At 48.2% G+C, this 25,477-nt stretch overlaps 1 protein-coding gene across 1 annotated transcript in view; it reads right to left on the bottom strand.

Moving 5' to 3' along the window:
- The window catches only part of LOC119459191 (uncharacterized), an 89,406-nt gene extending 73,508 nt beyond the window's left edge, over window positions 1–15,898 (bottom strand). The window contains exon 1 of the mRNA XM_037721015.2: window positions 15,754–15,898. The gene's annotated coding sequence lies outside the window, so the exon portion shown is untranslated. The remainder of the gene's footprint in view (window positions 1–15,753) is intronic.
- Between the last annotated feature and the right edge of the window lie 9,579 nt (window positions 15,899–25,477).

Genomic DNA, 25,477 nt, shown 5'->3' with positions numbered 1-25,477 from the left:
TTAATAAAGTTTTCCATCCATTGGTGCCGCAGCTAAACGTCGCCTCCCTTCCCTCCCACTCCCCCCCCCCTCCCCCACGGCCTCTCGCGCGTCTGAAGAAGGCGTGTTTGCTCTACATATATGGTGATTGTAAAGGAGGAAAGAGACGCCTACTTCTGCAGCCCTTAAGGAAGCACGGCGCAGAACGCGCGTTTGTTCTCCGCCGTGCGTTCACTCCCCGTGAAAGAGCGCGTCCCTCGCGCCCTTTCACTCGCACATACAGCGTTCGGCGGCGCGCGGCGACGATTTCATCTCCATTGACGTCATACGGAACCTCACGGCGACGGCGACGGCGACGCCGACGGCAGAAATCTGCTTTTGAGTGTCCATTTAATTGCTATCGCAATAAAAAAGCAGAAGCCCGGCGGTACTGCTCGGGAGCATTCTCTTCGGCGGCGCCCGTGCCTCCCGCTCAAAGCAAACGCCAAGCAGACGAGACGGGCGTTCGGCGTTCGCTTCAGCGTCCACGCTGTAACATTGTTTTTGTGGGCCTTTAAGTCAAACAGCAACTGTTCTTGTCGGTGTCTCTTAGAGGGCCGTAATACTAACAGCGTTGATACGTGCAGTGTGCCCTTGTTCGTAATTTGCTAGCCTAAGATGGGACGCAGGTGGGACGCATGAGTGCCCTCAGTAGAGATTGTGAGGCGCGCGGCCGAACGGGACAACGCGCGCGGCCGCGACCGGGAGCAATACACGTGACTGGTTGCCTTGGCAACCAAGACGGCGATAATTTCTTTCTCAGCCGCCAGATGCCACCAGCATGATAGTGGCTCCGCGGGCTTGTCACATTTTCTGGTCGCCGCAACTGGCGGAGTTTCCACTCCTAATGGTTTCTTGCTTTCTCGAGAACTATCTATAATTTGTTATGAAACGTTTTAAAGGTTATTTCGCAATTATTGTGTCTTAATCATGGCTAAGACAGAGCAGGATGCAATGCTGGGATGTGATTACCTAAATAAAAAATAACATTTCTCCAACACACTTTGCGAATTCGCGCAAATAAATTTAGCGGAGCGCTCGGTTAGCCACACTAGCGCTAGCGCTCGGTAAGCCGACCACTAGTACATCACACCTCCCTCTCCCCGCCACGCATGCCATCTACACTCCGCCACCACGCCCAGAATGATGTCACTGCTTGCGTCAACTTGTTGACGATACTAGTCAACTAGTAGCGATACTAGTTGTACTTCCGTCTTCCTCGTCGTGGCGCCGCCACTCTTTTCTCTTCATCACCCTACCATCCTCTCCAAAACTCAATCCCTAACCACCCAAAAACACCACACTCCTAAGCCTCCCAACCTGTCGGTGACCACAAAGAAAGCCCTTAAGCAGTTTAGTAGTAACCCGCTTCAGCCCCGTTCCAGCGCTGTCAATACCCATTTCACGCCCCAACGAAAGCTTTGCTTTAATAAATGCTGACATCGTTGGGAAAACATGCTTTCATTTATACATAAAATTGCGTTCGAAAGCATTACTTCGACGGTGTGTCGACAAAAAAATTCTTTTTTTTGCCCTTGTCTTTATTACTGTAGGTTTAGGATTCAATACCGTATTTCCATTGGCTATTAGAAGCTGCTACATTTTCAGAAGAACAAAATCAGAAGTGAATATTAAACTTGGGTGCTATGCAGGATGCCTCGAGTTTGGCGAAACTCGGTATCTTCACGAGCTCTGGCGACGCCCCAAGATGAAAGAACTAATGGTAACAAGGCAAAGTTTGTCCGTCGGCACACCTCCAGTTTCATTGGTTTATCTAGATTCACTCTGGGTGGCCATCATTCCTTGGGCGTTGCCATATGGGCGGTCGACAAACTGGGGCTCACGTGATCATACGGTCGGTGCATGGTCGTGCATTCTTTCACTTGTTTGTCGTTCCACCGAGTGCATTAGAGGCACAAGCAAGTTATCAAATAAATGCATTTAGTACAATGATATTAGTCACATTACCGTAGGGTATAGGTGTTTTAAAGTTTACAAATTGCACACTGAATGTGTATTAGACTAATTTGTAGTTTAATCGTTTCGCGTTATACCACGAGGGCACGCTCGCCCTCCTCTTTCTTCCTCTGGATTGGATTGGCGCGGCTCGCTACGTGCTTGCGCTAGCATTTCCGAGTACAGATTGGTGTGCGCTTGGTTTTCGCACTGGGCTTTGAACAGATCGCTCATTGCTCCTTCTCTTTCCTCTAGATTTAATTGGCGCGGCTCCCTACGTGCTTGCGCTCCCATTTCCGAGCACAGATTGGTGTGCGCCTGATTTTTACACTGGGCTTTGAACAGATCGCTCGTTGCTCGCGCTAAAGTAAGGCTTCGAGACGAAGGGAGCGTCGGCTAGCGCAGAAGTGGTTTGCCGCGCGCTTACCGTGTAAGCACTCAGGAATGTCGGAAAACTCTCATGCAAGGATAAAAAAACTACGCTTTATTTTCTTTTACATTGTGACGCACCTTCATACTGGCTAGCGCCGAGCGATGGCTTCTAACAACCGCAGGAAAGAGTCTTTATACTGGGTAGCCCCAGCGATCCGTGGCTTCTAACAAACGCAAGAAAGGGTCTTTGCAGCGCACGTGGCCGTTGAGTGCCACCACATTCATCCCAGGCGGGACTCCAGCATCAGTGCAGTTACTCTGTACCCACTGCTGACGAGGTGGCGCTTCACTTTTTGACAATAACTTTCTATTTTTCGCGTGTGAACGCCCGTGTTGGTTTCCACAAAGTGCACGCTGTGGTTAACTGTCTCCCAATGCAGATTAAGGCATAGCCCCGTTAGCATCCACTGAATTTGGGACACAGTTGTATGCGGCCAATTCGTCACTATGAATAATGGTCCCCGGTTGAACATTGGCTGCAATAATGGCGCCTAGCGTCGCCGCCTTTCGTCGGTCGACCTTGAAAAGTAGCAGCACCCCTCAGGTCGCGCAGACCATGCCGAAGACCCATGGGCCACCATCTTTAACACCACCGTAGTTTTGGCGGCTCGGCGGAACGTTGTCGCCCGTCATTAGGCGGCCTCGATTGCACTTTTGCTCGCCGCGAAGAAGGCACTCGTCAATTTGCGCTGTCTTCCCGGGGCCACCGAGTGGAGCTCGCGCCAGCAGCTCGTCCCTCGCGACCTTACGGGGGTAGCTCCTCCAGTCGGCGATGGCGTGCTCCGATAGAGGAAACAAGTCTACGGTCTCTTTCAACATCCATATGTCTACGCTTTTGCTCACGCAGTACGTGAGTCAAATCATTTGCCGCCTCGGAGAGGTGGTCGTTCGGACGGCCGAGGCGGTCCGTGTTGGCGCAGTAACTTCCTTCGCCTCTCTGCCCGTGCCGTGCAGCGGTACCGTGTACCTGCCAAAACTGATTTCGGCACCAAAACTGATTTCGGCACCGGAAGGCAGCCCGGCGTCCATTCTGAGTCTTCCAATATAATGTGACTACTTCGCCTGCGCAGGTTGGTTGGTCCGGGTTGAACCCCAGGTGCTCGCAGGTGCTCCAGTACTCCGATGACGACGCCGGACCTGGCCTGGGGCTGGGGCGCGGTGGACGAGCTTGCTTGAAACAGGAGAGAGCCGAAGCGATCGCACGAACTATTCCTCCGCAGCCTAGTCACACCAGTCTACGCTGGGAAAGCATAATTTGCCCGCCACCCTATCTCCGCAAACGACGGCCTTCGCCTAACTCGTCACACAGCCAGCGCACTCACGTTTTGGAAAGGCAAAAATGACGCTGAAACTCTACGTCGGACATGTAGGTGAACGGGTCCAGATGGTCATATTGACGCTTGCTGCCGCTGGATGCGATTACACAGGCTGCTGCTGCCGCCACCATGTTCCCGAGTTCAACTCGAGGGGGGTTTCGCGATGTACGAGTTTGGCCCGAGTTCGCGTGTCAATCAAAACCATACGTCACGCCCCGCGCGAGGCATGTAACTCTTGTGCGCGCGCCCGCCACGGTTGGGCCACGCCCAACTTATTTTCCGGCAACAGCGACGTGGTGCGGAACTGAGAGGCATCAACAATCTTGACCGCCGACAGAAAATACGCACAGCACACTGTCATCGGTGATGCACTGTAACTGAGAACCACTATCAAAAACAAAGCGGCGACTTTCGCTGGCTCATGCATCTATCTTCTTAGGCTGTGATGGCCCCACAACATGGTTCATTGTCTGCATTGTAGCGACGTAGCGCACAGCAAATAATTATCGGAACGACACTGTAGCTGCTTGCAAGGTGTCGATGCGCCGTGGTGGATGACGATGCTGAGCAGTGCGTAGTGTTTTCCAACGTAAAGGTATCGCAGCTGTTGTTTGAGATGGCTGCTCTGTCATCGGTGGTGTATCGGATCTGCAGTGTCGCAAACACGGTCAGCGCCGAGAAACGCTCGCTTTTTTAAACCCAGTGCGATGGCATTTCTTCATCACAAGCACGGCACACTAAATAGTTGCAACCCCTTCCTGCGTTCGAAGTTTAATTTCCTAACTGCACACAGGAGCCATCACCCGCCAAAATGCGATTGCTGCGCTGTCGTTACTATATCTATCTGCGATCGCTGTTAGCTCAGCAGCAGAGACAATCGGCAAGCACATTGGAGAGAACAACTCTGCGTATACATGCGAACGGAGGCACCTTCACTGGGCAAGCGATGACAAGCGATGAATTGTGTCACTGGGCAGCGCGCTCTTCCTTGCAATGCATCGCGGAGGCTTCGCGCACGCAGATAAACTGGTGCACTTTCACTGTGCTGCGTCACTACGGACCCTAGAATACCGCACAGCCATTTTGCAGTGACAACCGTTGCTCCCGTCGTTTCAGTTGGTAAAGCGGCGGCCTTAATAGCCGCCTAAGTGAAGCACCTGCGCTGAACAACCATGCCGCAGCGCTGCGTGGCCATTCCCCTAATAGTCAGGAAATGGAAAGATCACTGTCATGACTGACTTTATCAATGATTAGAGTGCCTCGATGCGCGCGGGCATCAAGGCACCCTATCAAGGATAGCACTGCAGTGCCCCTGGCGACTGCTCACCGTATGAACTCCCTCGTGCGTGCGACGCTCTAAAATGTATCCGCTTGTAAGCTTTCGCCTCACTGTCGCCACTCGCGGCAAAAAAGTGCAAAATTTAATAATTCGCTCGATCTCTGTTTGTCATCAAACATTTATGGCATTCCAAACGAAAAACAGATACTTCAAGAAATAAAGTGTTCCTTATTTTATTTGTTGTATTTGAACGTAATCGATTGAGGGAAAGTGTAGGCGCAACAATGCACCGCATGTGCCCTGTTCGCATTCGACGGAGGATAGAAAGATAATGCTCGAAAGAGGAGGCACGCCCTTTACTCGCCCTAGAAAGGCGTGGCAAGTGGCTCACGGCAAGTGTGCAGATAGACAGCGGTACAGTCACGGTATTGCTAAATGGTGATAATACGTTGATAACAATACGCGGCGCTGGCGCGTTTTGCTGCGCAGTCTTCTGTGCTTGAAGCACGGAATCACTGTGCCGCGCAGGGTGCGCTCATGTTGTCATACGCGGCTTTATCTCGACATTTCTTTTTGCCTGCTGTTCTTGCACGTTCCTTGCTATCTCCGTTGACTGACTGCCATCGAGCAAACTCGGGTGAAACTCGTACGAACGAGAAACTCGGCGCATCCTGAAGAGCACCCTGGTCCCGTAGTACGAGGCAGATCTTACGTCTTTGTTGACATCAATATTGTGGACACTTTAAATTATTATTTTTATGACCTAACAGTCAGTCTTTCGTAAAACAAATATACCGTGCGCATCAGTTATGTCAGTCTCTCGTTACGCTCAAGTCTTCTGTGGCTACAAGGTATGTTAATAGGTTAATACGGGACAAAAAGGCAGAAGGTAAACTGATGCCAACTGCGGGAAATATAAAGTTTTTATTTAGCGGGGTTCAATTACTTCAGAGTTTAAGTCGATGGTATCAGATTTCTCGTGTTCATCCTTTACCATATTTGCGCCACCCATCCGCAAAACACGCTAAGCTTTGTAAAAGGGAGTACGGCAACGCTACTACAAGCCTACATCTGCGACTTTCTGTCTTTGCAGGTCGTGGCTGGCTTCAATTATAAGCTCGAAGTAGAACAGGCTGAGGTGAGCTGTGGTTTTCAGCATCCGGTAAGTGTTGCCCTTTTGTCTTTTCCTTTCATTCACGCCTCTTGGAACCTGCCATATTTTGTTAAAGGCCATGTAATGTACCCAATTGTTTTGGCTATTGTAAAAGTATATAAAAATATCTGAATTTGTAGGCGAACGAAATTTTTTAGCAAATGTAGAAAATGCATTTGCGTAGCTCGCACTAGTGGCGCAACGCTAAAGAATCAGTGGAGCTGATCGGCACCTAGCACTACCAAGTCATCCCCAGCATTCTCCAGAAATTATTGATCGAACACCGATTACCTCTTAATTGGCTATTGATTGGCTATCGCAAGGAATTGGCCACGTATTTCGGCTAGGCTTAAGCACCTTCGCTAGTTCCCAGGAGTAGCTGCCATTGCACTTGGACCCTTTCTGCACTACCGCCAGGATCGGCCCACATTTTCTCTTCGCTCTGCACGGTCGGCTTAACACAGCTCCGCTGTTAGTATAGAAAATAGTGGAAGATCAGTAACAAAGCAACGTGCGTCATTAGGTAAGCCAGCAAGCCCAGAGTACAGTGAATGTTTATAGCGGGTATTGGTCCAGCACTCCGGTACACTCAGGGATTATACCTTCAACATGCTATTTTCCAGTCCGGTGTTTTGAAGCGAAGCGTTCATGCCGAATTTCAGGCGCTTTTTAGTACGTATATGGCATCTAACGCCGAACATTTACCGCGATGGCGCTATCTAGGAATGGTGCAGCCAAGTAGTTCACAAGTTTGTCCTTTCAAGCTTAGAGTTTTATACAATAATTAATAGACGGAAGTGGGGTGCTAGTGTCACAGAAGCTGCAAGCAGGGCGATCCAATCACATTTAGATTGATGATTAGTACATGGATTAGCCTAAATTTTGTCCTTTTGACTTCAAGCGGCTTTTTGATTTGCTAACTCATCGTTTTTCAAAGTACGGCGTTATAAATATTTGAACAAAACATCAATGAAATTGTCCGACGGCAGGCTTGGTGCACAGTATCTCTAGCACACAAGCCTGACGTTGAAATCATAACGTCACGATCGCATGCTTCGGCAAGCGGCATAGAACACCCTTTCTCGCGGGCAATCCGCAATTGCACTAGAAGAAATCGACGCATCAGAAACGCCACGAATGCAACAGGGCACTATTGACACCACTGAAGATTTAAGTAAATAATCATGTATTGCGTGCAAACTTGTGTATAAATTCAACCTGTCTTTAAGTCCCTGCAGACAAAGTCATTTTTTTTCCTTTCTAAGACTGCTATTTATACTTGAAAAACCGCATGTCATATATACGCACACACGTTTCACGAGCCAGTCACATCAAAAAACCTTCGCTTTATGTAGATGTCAAATAAAGTTGAGTTTGGCCTTTTTTTGTTCGTTTGTTTTTCGCTCTTTGCAATACATCGTAATTAGTTACGACATAATATATACCACACATTTGGTTAACTTGTGCTTGCATGGTGAGGGGACGACAAGAAATGACAGCATGTGGCGCTATCCCAACGACGAGATCGTCAATTTATACATCGCTCCTCAATGAGTCTTCCAAAATTATAGCAGAACCGCTTGCATAACATTTTAGCAACAAAATCGAGTATGTCTGGGTAACCTGCTCAAGGTATTTGTGAGTTCATAGTGGTGAAAGTGCCTATTCGAGCTTTATTTCGTCGATAGATATAATATAGTGCACCAAGGTGGAGGACAACATGAACTGCTGAATTGATTAGGAAAAATATTGTTCCAAACTTCGTGGTAGGCATATATATAACGGAATACGTAATAAAGCTGCTGTAGTGACCGAATATCTAGAAGTTACATGGTAGTGTACTTATTTGACACCAATTAATTGAAAAGCAACAATCTTGTTTCCCTTATTTGTTATGTTTTACTATCTATGCAATTATTTTACTTGATACCTTCGTTCTGCATTAATGATCTGCGTTTTGGATATTATCGCTCTCACGGCATTTCAAGCAACTTTTCCGGTTCCTTTAGTCATGTCAATAGGCGGAGTTCTGTAAGCTAGCACAGATGCATACTTCCGCTTTTGACGTTACATTTCTACATCGGTTACTCGACTTCTCTTCTGGCATAGAGCGCTGAAGCGCAAGCCAGCGAAGTGTCAAAAACATGGACATGCCAGTAGCTATCTTGCTCTTCCGTGTGTGCAAAATAAATGCAGAGATTTCACTGGTATCTTGATTGAAATTACATCTAAATACAACGGATAGTGCAACTTTCCCGTTTGTTTACAGCTAACAAAGACGGTATCGTTCAATGTTATACGTTATCCTGCAAAAGTATCCCTAATTATACAGCTTTCCCCGTGTATGCCTATATTTGGAGTTATCTTGTTTTTCGGCAATTAATCTTATTGTCATTATTTCCTGCAGCAATTGCATGCAGCGTGGAATCATCCTAAAAATCTCGTCTGTTTCACAGGAAAGGTAAGATCTATTGTATTTACGAAAAGTTGAATCGAAACAGGGATGTAGAATACTGCGTATTTTAGGGAATTGTTTAACATGAACAGTACCCTTTTATATGTATGATCAATATATCGTGGAGTAGAAATGAAGCTGGCCAACCACTATCCTTGCTACGATTCAGAAGCTGCCTCAGCCTCTGTCTATACCAACGGCGCGTGTACATTTTTGTCTTTCCTTCCCTTAACTGTAACTGACAAGCACTTAAAAATCTTTCAGTGACATCTTCCCATTTCGCACTGACTCATTTGCGCCATTCACTTGACCGATTACAATGACTATGCACAAGCCAAGTGGCTTAGATTTATATGATCTTGCAATAAATTTTCTACATATATTATGGCTCATAACTTTAGTCGTGTTCGAAAGCAGTCAATAAAACTTTTGTAGAACAGCGCACTAAAGCGAAAACAATACGCTCTTCCTCAGGGTTTGGAGTATCCACGATTTAAGGCAATGGTCAAATATTGGATCAGTATTGCGATGATACAGAATAAGCCGAAATATTCTTTCTTCTTTACTTATAAAACACATTACTAGATTGAACAGTGCTGTCTATTAATAGACATATTTATTGTTGTACAAATAGGAAATGAAAAGAACTTATGAATAATATTACCGCTACAACATAATAATTTATAACAATACAATATAGAGAAATCTGCTTTATAGACCTCCATCATGGCATTTCTTGGAACAGGAACCTAAGGCTGCCTGGTAAATTCTTCTGTTATAATAGCATCACGTTGTGATCATGTAAAAACAATTTATTACAGTGATGCGTCTCCATTCCTACATCAAATGCAAAGACTTATAATTTTAGAAATAGCTGAATACAAATGAACTTTTCTTTGACGGATGATTTTATGACCGCTTTTTCACCTAGGCTGCTTTTATTAGGTTTGAATTTGTAGTAATGTGAATTGAAGGTTTGTAAATGGTACATGTGTGATCATAAGCTGTTAGGGAATTTCTAAAGTAAATTTGCACCGCAAATGGTTTGTGCAATATTTTGTAATTTTATGATCTTAGGTGCTGTCTTGCTGAAGCGCATTTTTTTAACTCTGCAGGGAATCGTGGCCTAAATTACTCTGAAATTTGTATTTATTAGGCGTGAGTTAACCAACCGTTCGAGAATATGAAGTTATCTGTGGTCCGTTAGGCCTCCAATGCTTGCAAAGAATGATATCGCCCATTCTTTATGCTTACATAAAGACGGTAGCTATATACCAGTGCTACACGTAACTTAACGTAAATACCCATGGCCCTTACTCGAAGACACCCGCTACGAACGCTTTGTATTGCAGTCGAGTCGCTCAGGTTTTACTTATACAATGCCTAAATAGCCAATACATTATCACAATTAGTTTAATTTGGCGGATATCCCATGACGCAAGTAGAAAATAAGATCATGGGTGCTATGCAGGATGCGCCGAGTTTGGCGAAACTCGGGATCTTCCCGAGCTCTGGCGACGCCCCAAGATGAAAGAACTAATGGTAACAAGACAAAGTTTGTCTGTTGGCACGCCTCCCGTTTCATTGGTTTATCTAGGTTCACTCTGGGTGGCTATCATATCTTTGTCGTTGCCATATGGGCGGTCGACAAACTGCGGCTCACGTTATCATACGGTCGGTGCATGGTCGTGTCTTCTTTCACTTGTTTGTCGTACCGAGTGCATTACAGGCACAATCAAGTTATAAAATAAATGCATTTAGTACAATAATATTAGTCAGTTTAACCTGGCTTATAATCATTTTAAAGTTTACAAGATGTACACTGAATGTGCATTAGGCTAATTTGCAGATTAATACGTTTCGCGTTATACCACAAGGGGACGCTCACCCTCCTTTTTTTTCCCTCTTGATTGGATTGGCGCGGCTCAATACGTGCTTGCGCTCGCATTCCCGAGCACAGATTCGTGTGTGCTTGGTTTCCGCACTAAGCTTTCAACAGATCGCTCGCTGCTCCTTCTCTTTCCTCTGGGTTTCATTGGTGCGGCTAGCTGCGTGCTTGCGCTCCCATTTCTGAGCACAGATTGGTGTGCGGCTGGTTTTCGCACTGGTCTTTCAACAGATCTCTCGTTGCTCGCGCTAAAGTGAGGCTGTGAGACGAAGTGAGCGTCGGCTAGCACAGAAGTGCTTTGCCGCACGCTTAGCGTGTAAGCACGCAGTAATGACGGAAATCAATGGGTCAGAAAACTACGCTTTATTTTCTTTTATTTTGTGATGCACCTTCATACTGGCTAGGGCCGTGCGATGGCTTCTAACAACCGCAAGAAAGAGTCTTCATAGTGGGTAGCCCGAGCAATCCGTGGCTTCTAACAAACGCAAGAAAGTGTCTTTGCAGCGTACGTGGCCGTGACTAGCTGCCATCACATCCATCCCAGGTGGCACTGCAGCATTGGTGCAGTTTCCCTGTACCCATCGCTGACGAGGTGGCGCTTCACGTTTTGACAATAACAATCTATTTTTATTTGTTTGCGTGTGAACGCCCGTTATGGGGTCCACAAAGTTCACGCTGTGGTTTACTGTCTCCCAATGCACATTGAGGCACAGCCCCGTTATCATCTACTAAATTTCGGATACAGTTGTATGCGGACAATTCGGTACTATGAATAATGGTCCCGGTTGAACATTGACTGCAATAATGGCGCCTAGCGTAGCCGCCTTTCGTCAGTCGACCTTGAAAAGTCGCAGCACCCCTCTGGTCGCGCAGACCATGCCGAAGATCCATGGACCACCGTCTTTAACACCGCCGTAATTTTGGCGGCTCGGTGAAACGTTGTCGCCCATCATTAGGCGGCCTCGACTGTACTTTTGCTCGCCGCGAAGAAGGCACTCGTCAATTTCCGCTATCTTCCCGGGTCCACCGAGTGGAGGTCGCGCCAGCAGTTCGTCCCTCGCGATCTCACGGAGGTATTTCCTGCAGTCGGCAATGATGTGCTCGGACAGAGGAAACAAGTCGCCGGTCATCTCCTCCAACAGTCATTTTTATATACGCTTTTGCTCACGCAGTACGTGAGCCAAATTATTTGCCGCCTGGAGGGGTGGTCGTTCGGATGGCCGAGGCGGACCGTGTTGGCGAAGTAACTTCTTTCGCCTCTCTGCCCGTGCAGTGCAGCGGTACCGTATAACTGCGAAAACTGCTTTCGGCACCTGTTACACCAAAGGGCAGCCCGCCGTCCATTCTGAGTCTTCCTATATAATGAGACCACTTCACCTTCACAGGTTGGTTAGTCCGGGTTGAACCCCAGGTGCTCGCAGGTGCCCCAGTACTCCAATGACGACACCGGAACTGTCCTGGCGCTGGGGTGCGGTGGAAGAACAGCGCTTGAAGCGGGAGGGGGCCGAAGCGATCGCACGAACTATTCCTCCACCGCCTAGTCACACCAATCTGTGGTGGGAAAGCATAATTTGCCCGCCACGCTGTCTCCGCAGACGAAGGGCCCTCGCCTAACTCGCCACACAGCCAGCGCACTCAAGTTTTTAAAAGGCAAAAATGAGGCTGAAACTCTACGTCGGACATGTAAGTGAACGGGTCCAGACAGTCATATTCACGCTTGCTGCCGCTGTATGCGATGGCACATGCTGCTGCTGCCGCCACCATGTTCCCGAGTTCAACTCGAGGGGGCTTTGCGATGTACGAGTTTGGCATGAGTTCGCGTGTCAATCAAAACCATAGGTCACGCCCCGTGAGAGGCATGTAACTCTTGTGCGCGCGCCCACCACGGTTGGGCCACGCCCAACTTATTTTCCGGCAACAGCTACGTGGTGCGGAACTGAGATACATCAACAATCTTGACCGCCGATGGAAAATACGCACATCACACTGTCATCGGTGATGTACTGAGAACCACTATCAAAAACAAAGCGGCGACTTTCGCTGGCTTATGCATCTATCTTCTTAGGTAGTGATGGCCCCACAACACGGTTCATTATCTGCATTGTAGCGACGTAGCGCACAGCAAATAATTATCGGCACGATACTGTAGGTGCTTGCACGGCGTCGATGTGCCGTGGTGGATGACGATGCTGAGCAGTGCGTAGTGTTTTCCAACGTCAAGGTATCGCAGCTGTTGTTTGAGATGGCTGCTCTGTCATCGGTGATGTATCGGACCCGCAGTGTCACAAACACGGTCAGCGTCGAGAAACGCACGCTTTTTTAAACCCAGTGCGATGACATTTCTTCATCACAGGCACGGCACACTAAACAGTTGCAACCCCTTCCTGCGTTCGAAGTCTAATTTCCTAACTGCACACTAGAGCCATCACCCGCCAAAATGCGATTGCTGCGCTGTCGTTACTATATCCATCTGCGATCGCTGTTAGCTCAGCAGCACAGGCAATCGGCAAGCACGTGGGAGAGAACAACGCACTCAAATTCTGCGCATATGCGCACGGAGCACCTTCACTGGGCAAGCGATGACAAGCGATGAATTGTGTCGCTGGGCAGCGCGCTCTTCTTTGCAATGCATCGCGGAGGCTTCGCGCACGCAGATAAACGGGCGCATTTTCACTGTGCTGCGTCACTACGGACCCTAGAATACGGCACAGCCGTTTTGCAGTGACAGCCGTTGCTGCCGTCTCTATGGCTAGAGTGTCGTTTCAGTTGGTAAAGCGGCGGCCTTAATAGCCGCTTCAGTGAAGCATTTGCGGTGAACAATCCACGCTGCAGCGCTGCGTTGCCATTCCCCTAATAGACAGGGAATTGAAAGATCATTGTCATGACTGACTTTATCAAGGATAGCACTGTAGCGCCACTGGCGACTCACCGTATGAACTCCCTCGTGCGTGCGACCCTCTACAATGTATCCGCCTGTAAGCTTTCGCCTCACTGTCGCCACTCGCGGCAAAAAAGGGCAAAATTTATTAATTCGCTCGATCTCTGTTTGTCATCAAACATTTATAGCATTCCAAACGAAAAAGCGATACTTTAAGAAGTAAAATGTTCGTTATTTTATTTGTTGTATTTTAAAGTATTCGATTGAGGGAAAGTGTAGGGGCAAGAATGCACCGCATGTGCCCTGTTCGCGTTCGACGGAGGATAGAAAGATAATGCCCGAAAGAGGAGGCACGCCCTTGACGCGCCCGAGAAAGGCGTGGCCAGCGGCTCACGGCAAGTGTGCAGATAGACAACGGTACAGTCACGGTGTTGCTAAATGGTGATAATACGTTGATAACAATACGCGGCGCTGGCGCGTTTTGCTTCGTACTCTTCTGTGTTGAAGCACGGAAGCACTGTGCCGCGCAGGGTGCGCTCATGTTGTCATACGCGGCTTTATCTCGACATTTCTTTTTGCCTGCTGTTCTTGCACGTTCCTTGCTATCTCCGTTCACTGACTGCCATCGAGCAAACTCGGGTACAACTCATGCGAACGAGAAACTCGGCGCATCCTGCATAGCACCCCATTGAGGAATTTCCAGTCGCACGGTGGACTTGCTTCCGTGATTCTTTACATCAGTGCCGTGTAGTGTAACATGAAGTCACTGAGTTTCGGACGCCTGTATGGTAGCACATGAGGGCGTGTTGACAATAAAACCAAAAATAACACCTGCAGGCGGGAATGAAATGGCTGGCCAACACCGTTCAGGATAACCAGCACTGAAATGCGCTTTAGCGTGCTGCAAAACAAATGTCTGTGAGAGGTTAGAAAGGCATCATTGAGATAAATGATAGAGGAGATGCTGCTAGTATTTATGAGTGGTGTCCTATTAGTTTTCCGCGAGGATGTGGACCTCATCTGTTGAAAACCTACCATGTGAGAGAGCCGTAATCAATGTGCGCTTACCAGTCCTCGTGTCCAGTTTTTCGTTGGTCGTGGGCACTCGTCACATTCCATCAAGGAAAGAAAAGATATAAAAGGCAGTTTCTCTATAACAACAGCACGAAGTGTTGTTTGAGTATCCTGCGCTACTTGCTTATGTACGAAAGACAGCCAAAAGAATTATTTACTTTATATAGTTCATATATTTTTACGAATTTGTGCAGGATAAACTTTTTAAGTATAATAAGATACTTTGCAAGCGTGCACATGGTTTCATCCATCGATGATCCATTATTTTCTACTTGCGGTTAGAATCTATTGACATCAAAACTGGTAGGTGGTTGTCTCCTATTAACGTGGTACTGGGAGACCTAGACATCGTGCCACAAGCAATAAAAAAGGAAAAAAAAAACATTCGAAGCGTTGTTATTGAGTGAAAGCAAGTGCGCGTATTTTGCAGTAAGCAGAAGAAGCGTCTAGTAAGTTTGCCCCCTAATCACCTAGGTTATAGAAAATACAATTTCATCTGAAAATCGTAGCGGTTAATGTGCAGTACTTCTTTATGGGCACATTTCAAAACGATAGCTTCACTTGCTTGCAGTCCATAACCTTTTGTGAGGCTCTTTTCTTCATTTTTTAACAAAGCTCGCGAGATTTGACTAGAGATGTTGTGACCTTCGCATTGTAAGCCACAGCTGCTCTGCCCTGAAAAACACCGAAATCAAGCTAAACGCACTCCATGCCTAATCGCGGAGCTTCCACGCACACGACGGCATGCCGCAAAATTCTTGCTGGCGACGACCTCCCCATCTAGTAGTAGCGCTGGAAAAACATGTGAAGCGATAAGCAATACGTAGAATGCATATTACAAAAACCGTAATTAAATCCATCGTTGCACAGTGAGGACCACGAAACAGAATAATGAATGTGGTGACCAAGTGCAATTTAAGATGTATAGAAGCATTACTCTCCATTTAGCGAGCAAGAATGCTTTGTACGTAGGATCCTTCAAAACAACAATTTGTGTTGCACAGGCCGGAAGCCAGATCAGCTAACATTTTTTTCCCCGGGGGTGTCTTCTGAAACGCGCCAATGAAAACCACGCGAAAGTTAGCGTGACACCAACAACTCAAGTATTTTTGTATGTTGTGTAGTCAATTATCGATATTATATGAAGCAATTGTAATAAATAAAGAGTGAGCGCTGCTTGCACTAGTGGTGCAAGGCTGGAGCAAACAGCGGAGCTTGTGATCGACCAAGATACAGCAAGGGTCGCTATCCCTACGACGCTGAATACTCAAACCAATTTTTGTTGATCAAACACAGACTCTCACGTTCTCGTTCTCGAAACTCGGGATCTTCGACTCGACGACGCCTCTTCTCGGTTGCAGCTTCCGCACGGTATTGTGGATCGGCTCGCCGCCGACGCGCAGATTCTCGCTTGGCCGCACGACGCCCTTCAACACGTGGCCTGGCGAAGCGTTGACATGACTAGGAGAAGCAAGGCACATGTGGTTGCTAGGCGACTCGAAGTGACGCCATGGCTAGACGGAGCAGGTGCGCGTTCGTAGCAGCTTGGCACGGCGTTGCGGCGCGGCGGCGAAACGAGGCCCAGCTGCGCCAACTGGCTGCTAGGCAACGCGCGATGACGTCATCGCCAGGCGCAGTTTCTGGTCTGCGCTATACTACAGTGCCTAGAATTTAGTATATTCTAGGCACTATAGCTATACGGACGAACCTGCGGCTTAAAGAGCTGCGCTGTTAAAGTCATTTATATTGTTAATGCTTCTTTTTATGGAACTATAGGAGCAGCGCCGCAGCGACAGTCTAGGCAGAGCACGGATTCCGAGCGCGAGCGGTGTTCCCGAGCAAAGCGCTGAAGAGGACGACACACTATACCGTTACATTCCTTCATTACAATACTAAGAAGCACATGAAACATACTGCACGGTTTATCTGGTATCTGATAACAACATGTAGATAGTTTCATCTGCACAGAGCGCTTCGCTTTTTTTCAAGAACATGCTTGGTGTTGAATTATTAGGCCCCGTGTGTGCTTCCAAACAAACGAGTACTTATAAGAGGTGGTATTAACTTTCTGTAATTGACGACCCCCTGAACAAGCCTCCAGTATACTGACTTTCGGCTTAAGTTTTGAAGAGAGTACGCTAAGATGCTAACGCAGATGCTAAGCTTTCATCTCGCAACAGGAGGAATCTTTACATGTCATGCATTTATTGCTTTTTACAAGAATAGGAGCGCCTATTGCAAAATTATCACCTATCTACAGTCAGCTTTAAAGTTCAACAAAGCGAGTTAAAACGAGCCTGTATTTCCGTAAAGTTAGATTTACTCTCTAGATATATAGCACAAGTGAAACTAAGATTGCACGGTGATGTAAACTATATGGATTGTATTGTTTGCTGTCTTAGGCCAAGCATACATTTTAGATTGTATAATTTTATACACGGTATCTTCATTAGACTTGTATGCGTCTTGAACTTATTTTGTTGATTTTCTCCGCAGGTTGTCGCTGTCTGCAACATTGAATTCTTTCATTCACTTAGAGCTCCTACGCCAAATATTACATCATTTGAGTGCAAGGAGCCATTGTTTGAAAAATAAATACATGCATGTTAACTGACACAGCAGAATACGGTTTTGGGCGGCAACAGGCACCCTTTGTCAGTGTTGTCTTGTTTCACTAAAATAAACTGAAACAATGCTTCGCTTGAGACATGACTACTGCGATAATCCTCGAAGAAAAATTCAAACTTTTGACGCATAAGACAGTTCAAAGAAGCGTTTTTAAAAACACTAGATGCAGCCAATAATATACAAGGAAGCATCAAAGGAAGGTATGATTTTGTTCATGGTATGAAATCAGCATCTTAAGTAGGCCAATGTTGCGTATATTCTTATTTTTAGCTCATACATTCAGCCATACACTGCAGCGCAGATGAACCCACTGATATTGTCTATGGTTGAAAGGTCCTGTGGTAATTCTGTCAACGTTTACCACGGCACGAGAAGCCTAGGCTGAAAAGTCGATACTCTGTACTGACACGTGAAGGATTTGACTGGGTTGCAGTGTTAAACAAATTTGCAGTGCAGGAGATAGAGAGATTCAACTTTAACGGTGCCAGCAATTCACGAAGGCGGACGCAGCCTCCCTCCGCCCAACAGACAGTCGAGATCGCCTGGGTCTCAGCGGCTGCCTCGGCTAGCTAGACGGCCCAGACCTGGTCTTGCTGGTGTGAGCTGAGCAGCAGGGTCTCCCACTGCTGCCGGTTTTGAATTTTGCGGCCCTCGAAAGGAGCCGCCTTCGAGCATGCCCATAAAATATGTGGCAGATCCGCCCTGCCTTTACATAATTTGCATTGATCGTTGTATTGCCCTGGATAGAATCTGCTGCAGGCCACCGGGTTCGGTTACATGTCTGTTTGCAGGAGGCGCCAGGCCACCGCCTGCTTCCTGGTTAGCGCGGGATGAGCTTGTGGGTACCGGGCCCTTCCCAGCCGATAGTAATCGGTTATTTCTTTGTAGCTGACCATGCGGTCTCCTCTCGTTCGGAGGTTTCCTTATGTGCTGCCGCCAAGAAATGGATCACGGAACTTCAATTAGGCTCAGCTCGCAACGAAAAAAAAAACAACGAAATAAAAGAACCATGGGCAGCTTACAATAGTGGTGCAAGGCTGGAGTAAACAGCGCAGCTGGTGATCCGACCTAGCTTTTCTTCCAAGTTTTACTAGACTTGCTAAGTGCTGCTAGGCACGGTATTGCGAATCGGCTCGCCGCCGATGCACACATTCTCGCTTGGGCGCGCGACGCGCTTCAAGATAAGCGGCTTCTTCTTCGGGTATTCGGATCTTCTTTGGGCGTCCCATGTCAAGGCTACATGCACTCGCCACAGAGTCAACGAGAGTTCTGCCACCGTCACGGCCGTCGGTGTTAACCATAGACCTCAAGGCGGCGTTCGATAACCTCTCCCACGATTTGATTCTTGAGCAGTTAACAGCTACTGGCTGCGGCGCGAATGTGTATAACTATGTCCGAAACTTTCTTCGTGACCGATCTGCCAGCCTTGTCAACGGTGATCTACGTTCCCCTACTGAAGCTGTCTCAAACCGCGGCATTGCGCAAGACTCCACGCTATCTCCACTCCTATTCAATCGTGTCTTGCGAGGTCTCCCACCCCTTCTCGATCAGATCAGAGACGTTCGTCATGGTTTTTACGCAGACGATATCACTTTCTGGGTTACGACAGGCTCCCTCGGACACATTGAAACACAGTTACAGGAAGCAGCTACCACCATCGAGCAATACGTCCGGCGTGGAGGTCTCACATGTTCACTTGCCATGTTGGAGCTACTCATCGCAACAAAACACGCTCGCCAATAAAAATACTTGTCTCTTGGGATCAGATTAGATGCAAAACACGTTCCACGTAAATGATTCATAAAGGTGCTTGGTTTCACTTTATAAGCCAACGCCAAAGCAACACATACCCTTCGCCAACTTACCACCCAATGTAACCAAATCATGCATATGCTTCGGCGGGTGTCTAACCGCTGACATGGCTTCAAAGAGGCTGATGCCTTACACCTTGTACAGGCATTGATACACTCCCGCCTACTACACCACCTACCTTATCACAACCTAACTCGCACTGAACGCGCACGTATGTCCACCCTACTAAGAAAAGCGCAGAAAGTTGCACTTGGCCTTGCTATGCACACGGCTACCCTTAACCTGCAGCGACTTGGGGTGCCTAACACTTTAGAGGAATTTATAGAAGCCCACCAGGTCGCCCAGCGGACGCGCTCGAGTTCTACACCTCAGGGACGGAATCTTCTTAGCTCACTTAGTTACCCACCTAACCCTGGTATCCTTACATCTACGGGCCTTTCCCCAGCATCGCGTGCCAAGCTCACGATATCTCCTATTGCCCGCCATATGCACCCTACTCGCCATACTGCCAACCGGGATCATTGTTCGCGTTACTTGCGGCGCGAATATTCCTTGGGGTGCAGCGCTGTTCATGTGCTCGTCACTGACGCCAGCCCAGCGGATGAACGTGGAGGACTCACGGTAGTAGTGGACTCTGATCTCATGACCGTATTCGCAGCCTCGGAACGTACATTAACTAATGACTCCCTCCTGGAAGAACGTGCGATTGCTAGGGCAAACCTTTCCACCTCTTCTCTCCCTCCTTCTACCCCCAATCATATCCTCACAGACTCCCAGGCAACTTGTCGGCGTTTTCTTTTCAGCACTTTACATCCTACTACCACGTCTATACTCGAGTCCTTCCTACTATCCACCTCGCACACTTTTCGGTTAATCTGAGTGCCTGGGCACGCAGCTATTCCCGCTAATGAGTGCACTCATGCGCTGGCACAAGAACTCTCATACCGAGCCGCTGGGGATCGCTCTGCCATCATCCGACCGCAACCTTTCTCGTACGCATCCCGACTTGCTGAGATACGCCTAACTTGGCAAGACTACCCCCCACCTCATCCTTCCCTTACTCGCCGACAGGCCGTCTGTTAGTGACCACTACAGACGAATACTTTCCCGACGCCCCTTTTCTATTCCTGCCTCTACCCCTCCCGTGGTCCAGCTCAATCAATGCCCGAACTGCGGCGACCGCCCCATCCTACTGCGTATTGTCTGGCTTTGCCAAGACATTCCAAACCCCACCCTCACCTCCTTGGAGGAGCGGCTGACCGACGCGACGGCGACTGGCCAGCAATGGCTGGTCGACCGTGCCGAGGCGGTGGCTGCTACCTATGGGGCCCTGGGCTAAGGGCTCCACCTTCGAGGCACAACTGGGGTCCACGATATTGTACCAAATTTATTCTCTCTCTGAGAAAAGGTACTTATTGATAAAGGTCAAGTAAAATCGAGTTGTTTTCTCGCCATGCGTATATAAAATTGATTTGGGAAATTTATTTTCGTTGAACGAATCCAACTGGGTCTCGCTTTAATTAAAAACGCTTTTTTTCCCAATGTTTGTTCACTCAAAACATAGTCGCGCTTCAATCGCTGCTCCCATAACCACCGCTGCTGATGACGGCGACAATTCGTTCTCAACCGCTTTTCGCGCGAAGCTTCGCGACCTATTTCGATCGACCTTCGAGTGACCCCCGGCTTGAGAATAGACCGTTTTAGCAGTGCGTTGCTTACGCTCCGCTCCGCTAACATTTCCCGCACACCGCTGGCTGCATGAACTGCGTTGATTTCGCTTATTTCACAAGCTCCTTTTTCAAAGACGTCGGCCACGCGCTCTCAGCATGCCTGTACAACGACAAAGCAACCAGTAGACGCACCCTAACCCTCCGCTCAAACGGCTTCGTAGCGGACCGTCGGCAGCGTTCGTCGCTCCGCTGCCAATATGAGCGTCGTGCGCACGCGTGTTAGCGTTCCCGCTAGCGTTCCTTAAGCTGCTTTGCGCAAATCATTTTAGGATAAGCCCGCCTGAGCAGAGGGAACCTAAAGTCCCTGGATATTTTTTTTGCTTTCTTTAAGTAGCGACAAACTTTGAAGTACCGCCGACGAATATCATTGGGCGGCGCTCATTCCCACAGCCATGTTCTTCCTAACGCTGTTCACCCGCATTCACTTGCACGCTGCTGCGAGCCGCATAGATAGCAGCGGTCGTTGACGGTCGCATGCTATCTAGGAAGATAATGGCGGTCGACAGAGTAGATGTCGCTACTTAAAAAAGAGCAGGAAATCTGGAGACTTTAAGGGGACCGTGGATGCAGTGCTAAAACTGTCTTTTATCACAATGCTTGCTTATCGTAATTATAAAGAAATGCTACAATTTCGCATTGCTACCAACCCACATAATGATTGGAGGTACTTGGCTCGTCTTGCACCATTTCAACATTTATGAGGATGTGTAAGTGGAAACTGCATTCCACGAAAATAACAGAAAAGTTAACAAACCAAGGCAGAGAAGCGCGACTATTTTCTGCGCACAAAGCTCCAATGACCGCTCTGCATTTCGCTTTATTTTTCGTTTGCGAATCGGCGCAAGTGACCATTGTCATACCATTTGTTTCGTTCCTCAAGGCAGTTCATTCTTGGCGTTTCTTGGGCAGACAGCTTTATTCAGTCTGCTAGGCGGGCCACTAATAAAAACTTAAAAGTCAGCGCGAGTTACCGGGTCATATGAGAAGTCGTGGTACTGCATACGTTTATAAGAATGTTTGGCTGCATAATTTTAATATGAACACTTAAGCTTTGATGCTGTTTCGTCTGCTTAACGTAGCAAATGCTGTATAGATGGGGTTCTCTACAAATGTGATCAAGAATACACGCACACTATTATGGTAATCGGTGCCAACGCGGCGTTGGGCTGGCTTTTCTGACAAATCATGCACCCGCTGTTTTGTGTTGAATACGGTAATAGTTGAAGTGTAGGTTGCCAAAAAAAGCTGTTATTGCCCATTTGTTCGACATCCTCCGTGGCCTTGCTTTGAGTAGTCAGAGAATAATTAAGGTAAGTAGAAGTTTGTCAATTACACCTAATAAAACGAATATTTGCGCAGAATAAAAAGAAATCAATCTTGACTAACATAAACAACGGTCATGAACGCACACCGAAAGCCCTTTACTTAAAGACATCTGTAAATTGTTTCAAATTCTTGGCGTCGTTTAGAGGAGATAACCGGTACCTTCTAAGAGGTGGCGGAATAAAAATCATGATGCTTGCCATAATGTTTTGTTCGCCTCATGTAATATTTCGTAGCGAAGAAATTATGTGATATGTAAGCGTAGAATCTGCATTGCAACATATCAAATGCCCATGCTACCTTCACTATGACTTGTCGTTTGACTTCCAGAGAAACCCTTTTTGGGCGTCGGAAAAGATTACTGTGGGCAGTTTAGAAACACCTGGAAATACAGCATTGTTTGCTTATTCTGAGCACTAAGGCTTATCAAAACAATGAACAATGTGAAGTCCGAGGCAGTGGGCCATATTGGGACGTGTTCCCGCATTACTGATATCTTCAAAGTTTTAGAAGAAAACAAGAATATTAGAATTAGTGAACCTCTTCGATCACTGATTCTTCGATACTCAGTTATTATTATGATAGCAATCTTATGGTCACTGCGCGCGCATTTCTGGCGTCGTCATCGCCGTCGCCGTGAGGTTGCGTATAAAGTCCATGGGCGATAAAGTCGTCTTCAGTCCCATCAGAACAGCTTGGGGCGCGGTGCAAAGCCGCGCTGATCAGCTAAGATCTGCAAGACCAACTATGGGCCATCCAGCGAGCTCGAGGGGCGGCTGGGAGACAGGGTCTCTCTACCGCTCCTGGCGTGGCCTAGGCCCAGGTCTCGACCAGACGGTTACAATAAAGTTGTTTCACTCATAAAGTAATCGCTTCGCGATGTATGCTCTATGTGTGAGGGAGAGCGTGTGAGGGTAAGCCGGCGATCACAGCTCCATCTCGAGCGCGCAAGAGCAGGAAGCGGGAGGGAAGCGCACGTCTTCCGGTGGCGCGCAACGCTCCGGTGGCAGGGTAGGGGAGGTGGGGGGAGCGCGTTTTACTCCGCGACGCCCGAGCAACCCCGCGCGCCCGCCGGGCCGCAAGGCTCCGCAGGGCTCCGGTGGGAGGCTGCGTACTACACCGCAGCGGCTGCACCTTGAAAACCATCTGCGGCGGGGGCAGAGTCATTCCTCCCTGCGCTATGTTTTCGCGGCTTAGTTCGCGTTGATGCGAGCGGCGAGACGAAGGTCAATTCGCTCGCTGCTGCTGGCGCGCTTACTCACTACTGCGAGTTTCCGCGGTCATCGAGTGAGATGCTTTCATGTTTGCTCGTGCACGCATGACACCACACTTTACATGTTTATAGGGCCAATAAAACTACTACCCTTATTTCCTACAGCTGTCGACTAGTTTGCTATCGCAATCTATACTTCGCCTTTCGCGTGATTCCATGAACTCAAGCTAAGAGAGTGCCGTTTCATCCACTGACTTGATTTTGCGGAAGAAGACGACGAAGCTGCTGCTAGCCTGTCTGAGTAGCTCTGCGTACAAGTATCGTTATTATCGTTCTGTTCTGGTAACCTTACTGGTCAGAACTGTTCATCACGTCGGTCGACTCGAAAAGGTACCTTCCGTATCGGAGACCGACGGGTGCTGCGCCACCCGCCGCCTCACAAGGTGCTAGGACCCAAGCTGGCACCGACGAGCACTCCGCCATGACCTCCCAAGGGGTGACACCGGGTCAGAAACGCCAGCTGATTTGTACAAGCCAGCCTGACTGCAAGCGACAAGACACTGGTGACTCTGAAGACGAGTCAACAATCATCGAGGACGACAACGTGGCGAACCTTTCAGACCTCGACATGGACGAGGGTGGTTTCCGAGTTGTGCGCCATCGCAAAGACAGGGCGGAGGGAATTCCAGTGGTAATCACTGCAGCATCCGAGAGAGCTGATTTAAGGCAAGTGAACCCTATTCTCCTGTATTCTGAGCTTGAAGCGATTCTCGGTGGAGCACCAGTGAAGATCCGCTTCACAACACAGGGAGCATTGCTCTTAGATGTGGAGACAGAAGGACAAGCCAACATCCTTCTAGAGACCAAGAATATCGGCGGCATAGCCATATCTTCCCGTGTCCCGCAAAGTTATATGAAAAACACGTGCATTGTTAGAGGAGTCCCAAAATGGTACTCGGATGAGGAGCTGCTCACCTTCCTGAGACCCCAGGGAGTATTTCATGCAAAAAAGAATCATCCGTCGGGTCCACACCTCGTCATCTGAATGGGAGTCAAGGCGCACTAACTCGGTGGTTCTCACATTTGCTCCAAATTCTGAACGCCCCGAGAAGATCAACCTTGGTTTCACCAGACACGAGCTTGTCGACTACGTGGAGACACCACCACGCTGTTTTAAGTGCCAGCGCTTCGGACATATCGCCAAGTACTGTCGTGGAGAACAGAGGTGCAAGCGCTGTGGGGGACCTCATGATTTTAAGACGTGTGCAAGCAAAGAAAACTCTCTGTGTGCAAACTGTGGCGGCGACCATCCTGCTAGCTACGGTCGATGTCCTGCGCGGACAGCTGCTCAACGAAGGAATAAGATGTTTGTTTTGGGTCCAAAGAATGCAAGCGCACCATCGAACACGAAGAAGACACTCAGCGCACCACAACTAACTGCTTTGGAAAGAGACTACGCTTCTGATTTCCCGCGTCTCACACCGATAAACGAAGTTATTGAGCCAACGCAAACGGTCACCGCCGCTGAGAAACCTGTTCCTAAAGAGTCCGAAAAGCGCACCTATGCGGCCGCAGTGAACCGACCTCAAGCACCACTTGGAAGCAGTCAGCTGGAAAACTGCCAGCATGTGATACGCGCTCTGTTCACGGCACTACGTTCCCACGTCGCGAAGATGCCTGCGAGCTCAACGAAGGATATGCTGGAAGCAGTGCTGGCTCTTGAGTCAGTAATACTCTGCTCTACTTCCACTTACCCTCAGTAGCATAATGGCAATTTACTCGCCCACTTGGTCCATTCCGTCGCCCAAAAGTGCCCTTAATAATGCAATGGAACTGCGCCGGTATTCAACAGCGTCTGTGTGAACTCAGCCTTTTCCTTCGAGACATACCTATACCAATTCTAGCCCTCTCGGAGGCTGGTCTTCCTAATGGAAGGACGATCCCAGGGTACATCAGACATGGAAATCCGAGTATACCGTCATTTGCTAATGGAAGTGCGATGATATACATCAGGCGAGAAATACCTCACGTCGCCTTACCAGTGCAGGACCTTTGTTCTACCTACTTGGAAGTCACCGCTGTGCAAGTGTGCCTAGGAAACCGAAAACTCAGTGTGGTGTCGGTGTATATAAGTCCACGCAGGAAGGTCTCTATGGAGGCGTTTATAAAGGACCTTTGCATTCGTTGCCCCTCTCCTAGAATAATCTGTGGCGATTTTAACGCACATCATTCGCTTTGGGGAGATAAGATTGCAGATTTCCGAGGCAAGGAACTTGTCGCAGCCGCGGATGCTGCTGACTTATGTATCGCGAACGATGGTAA

This window comes from Dermacentor silvarum, chromosome 7 (genome assembly GCF_013339745.2).
Source record: "Dermacentor silvarum isolate Dsil-2018 chromosome 7, BIME_Dsil_1.4, whole genome shotgun sequence".
Lineage (NCBI taxonomy): Eukaryota > Metazoa > Arthropoda > Arachnida > Ixodida > Ixodidae > Dermacentor > Dermacentor silvarum.
Note: the sequence above shows the minus strand (reverse complement) of the source record. Positions and strands in the feature narration are given on the sequence as shown.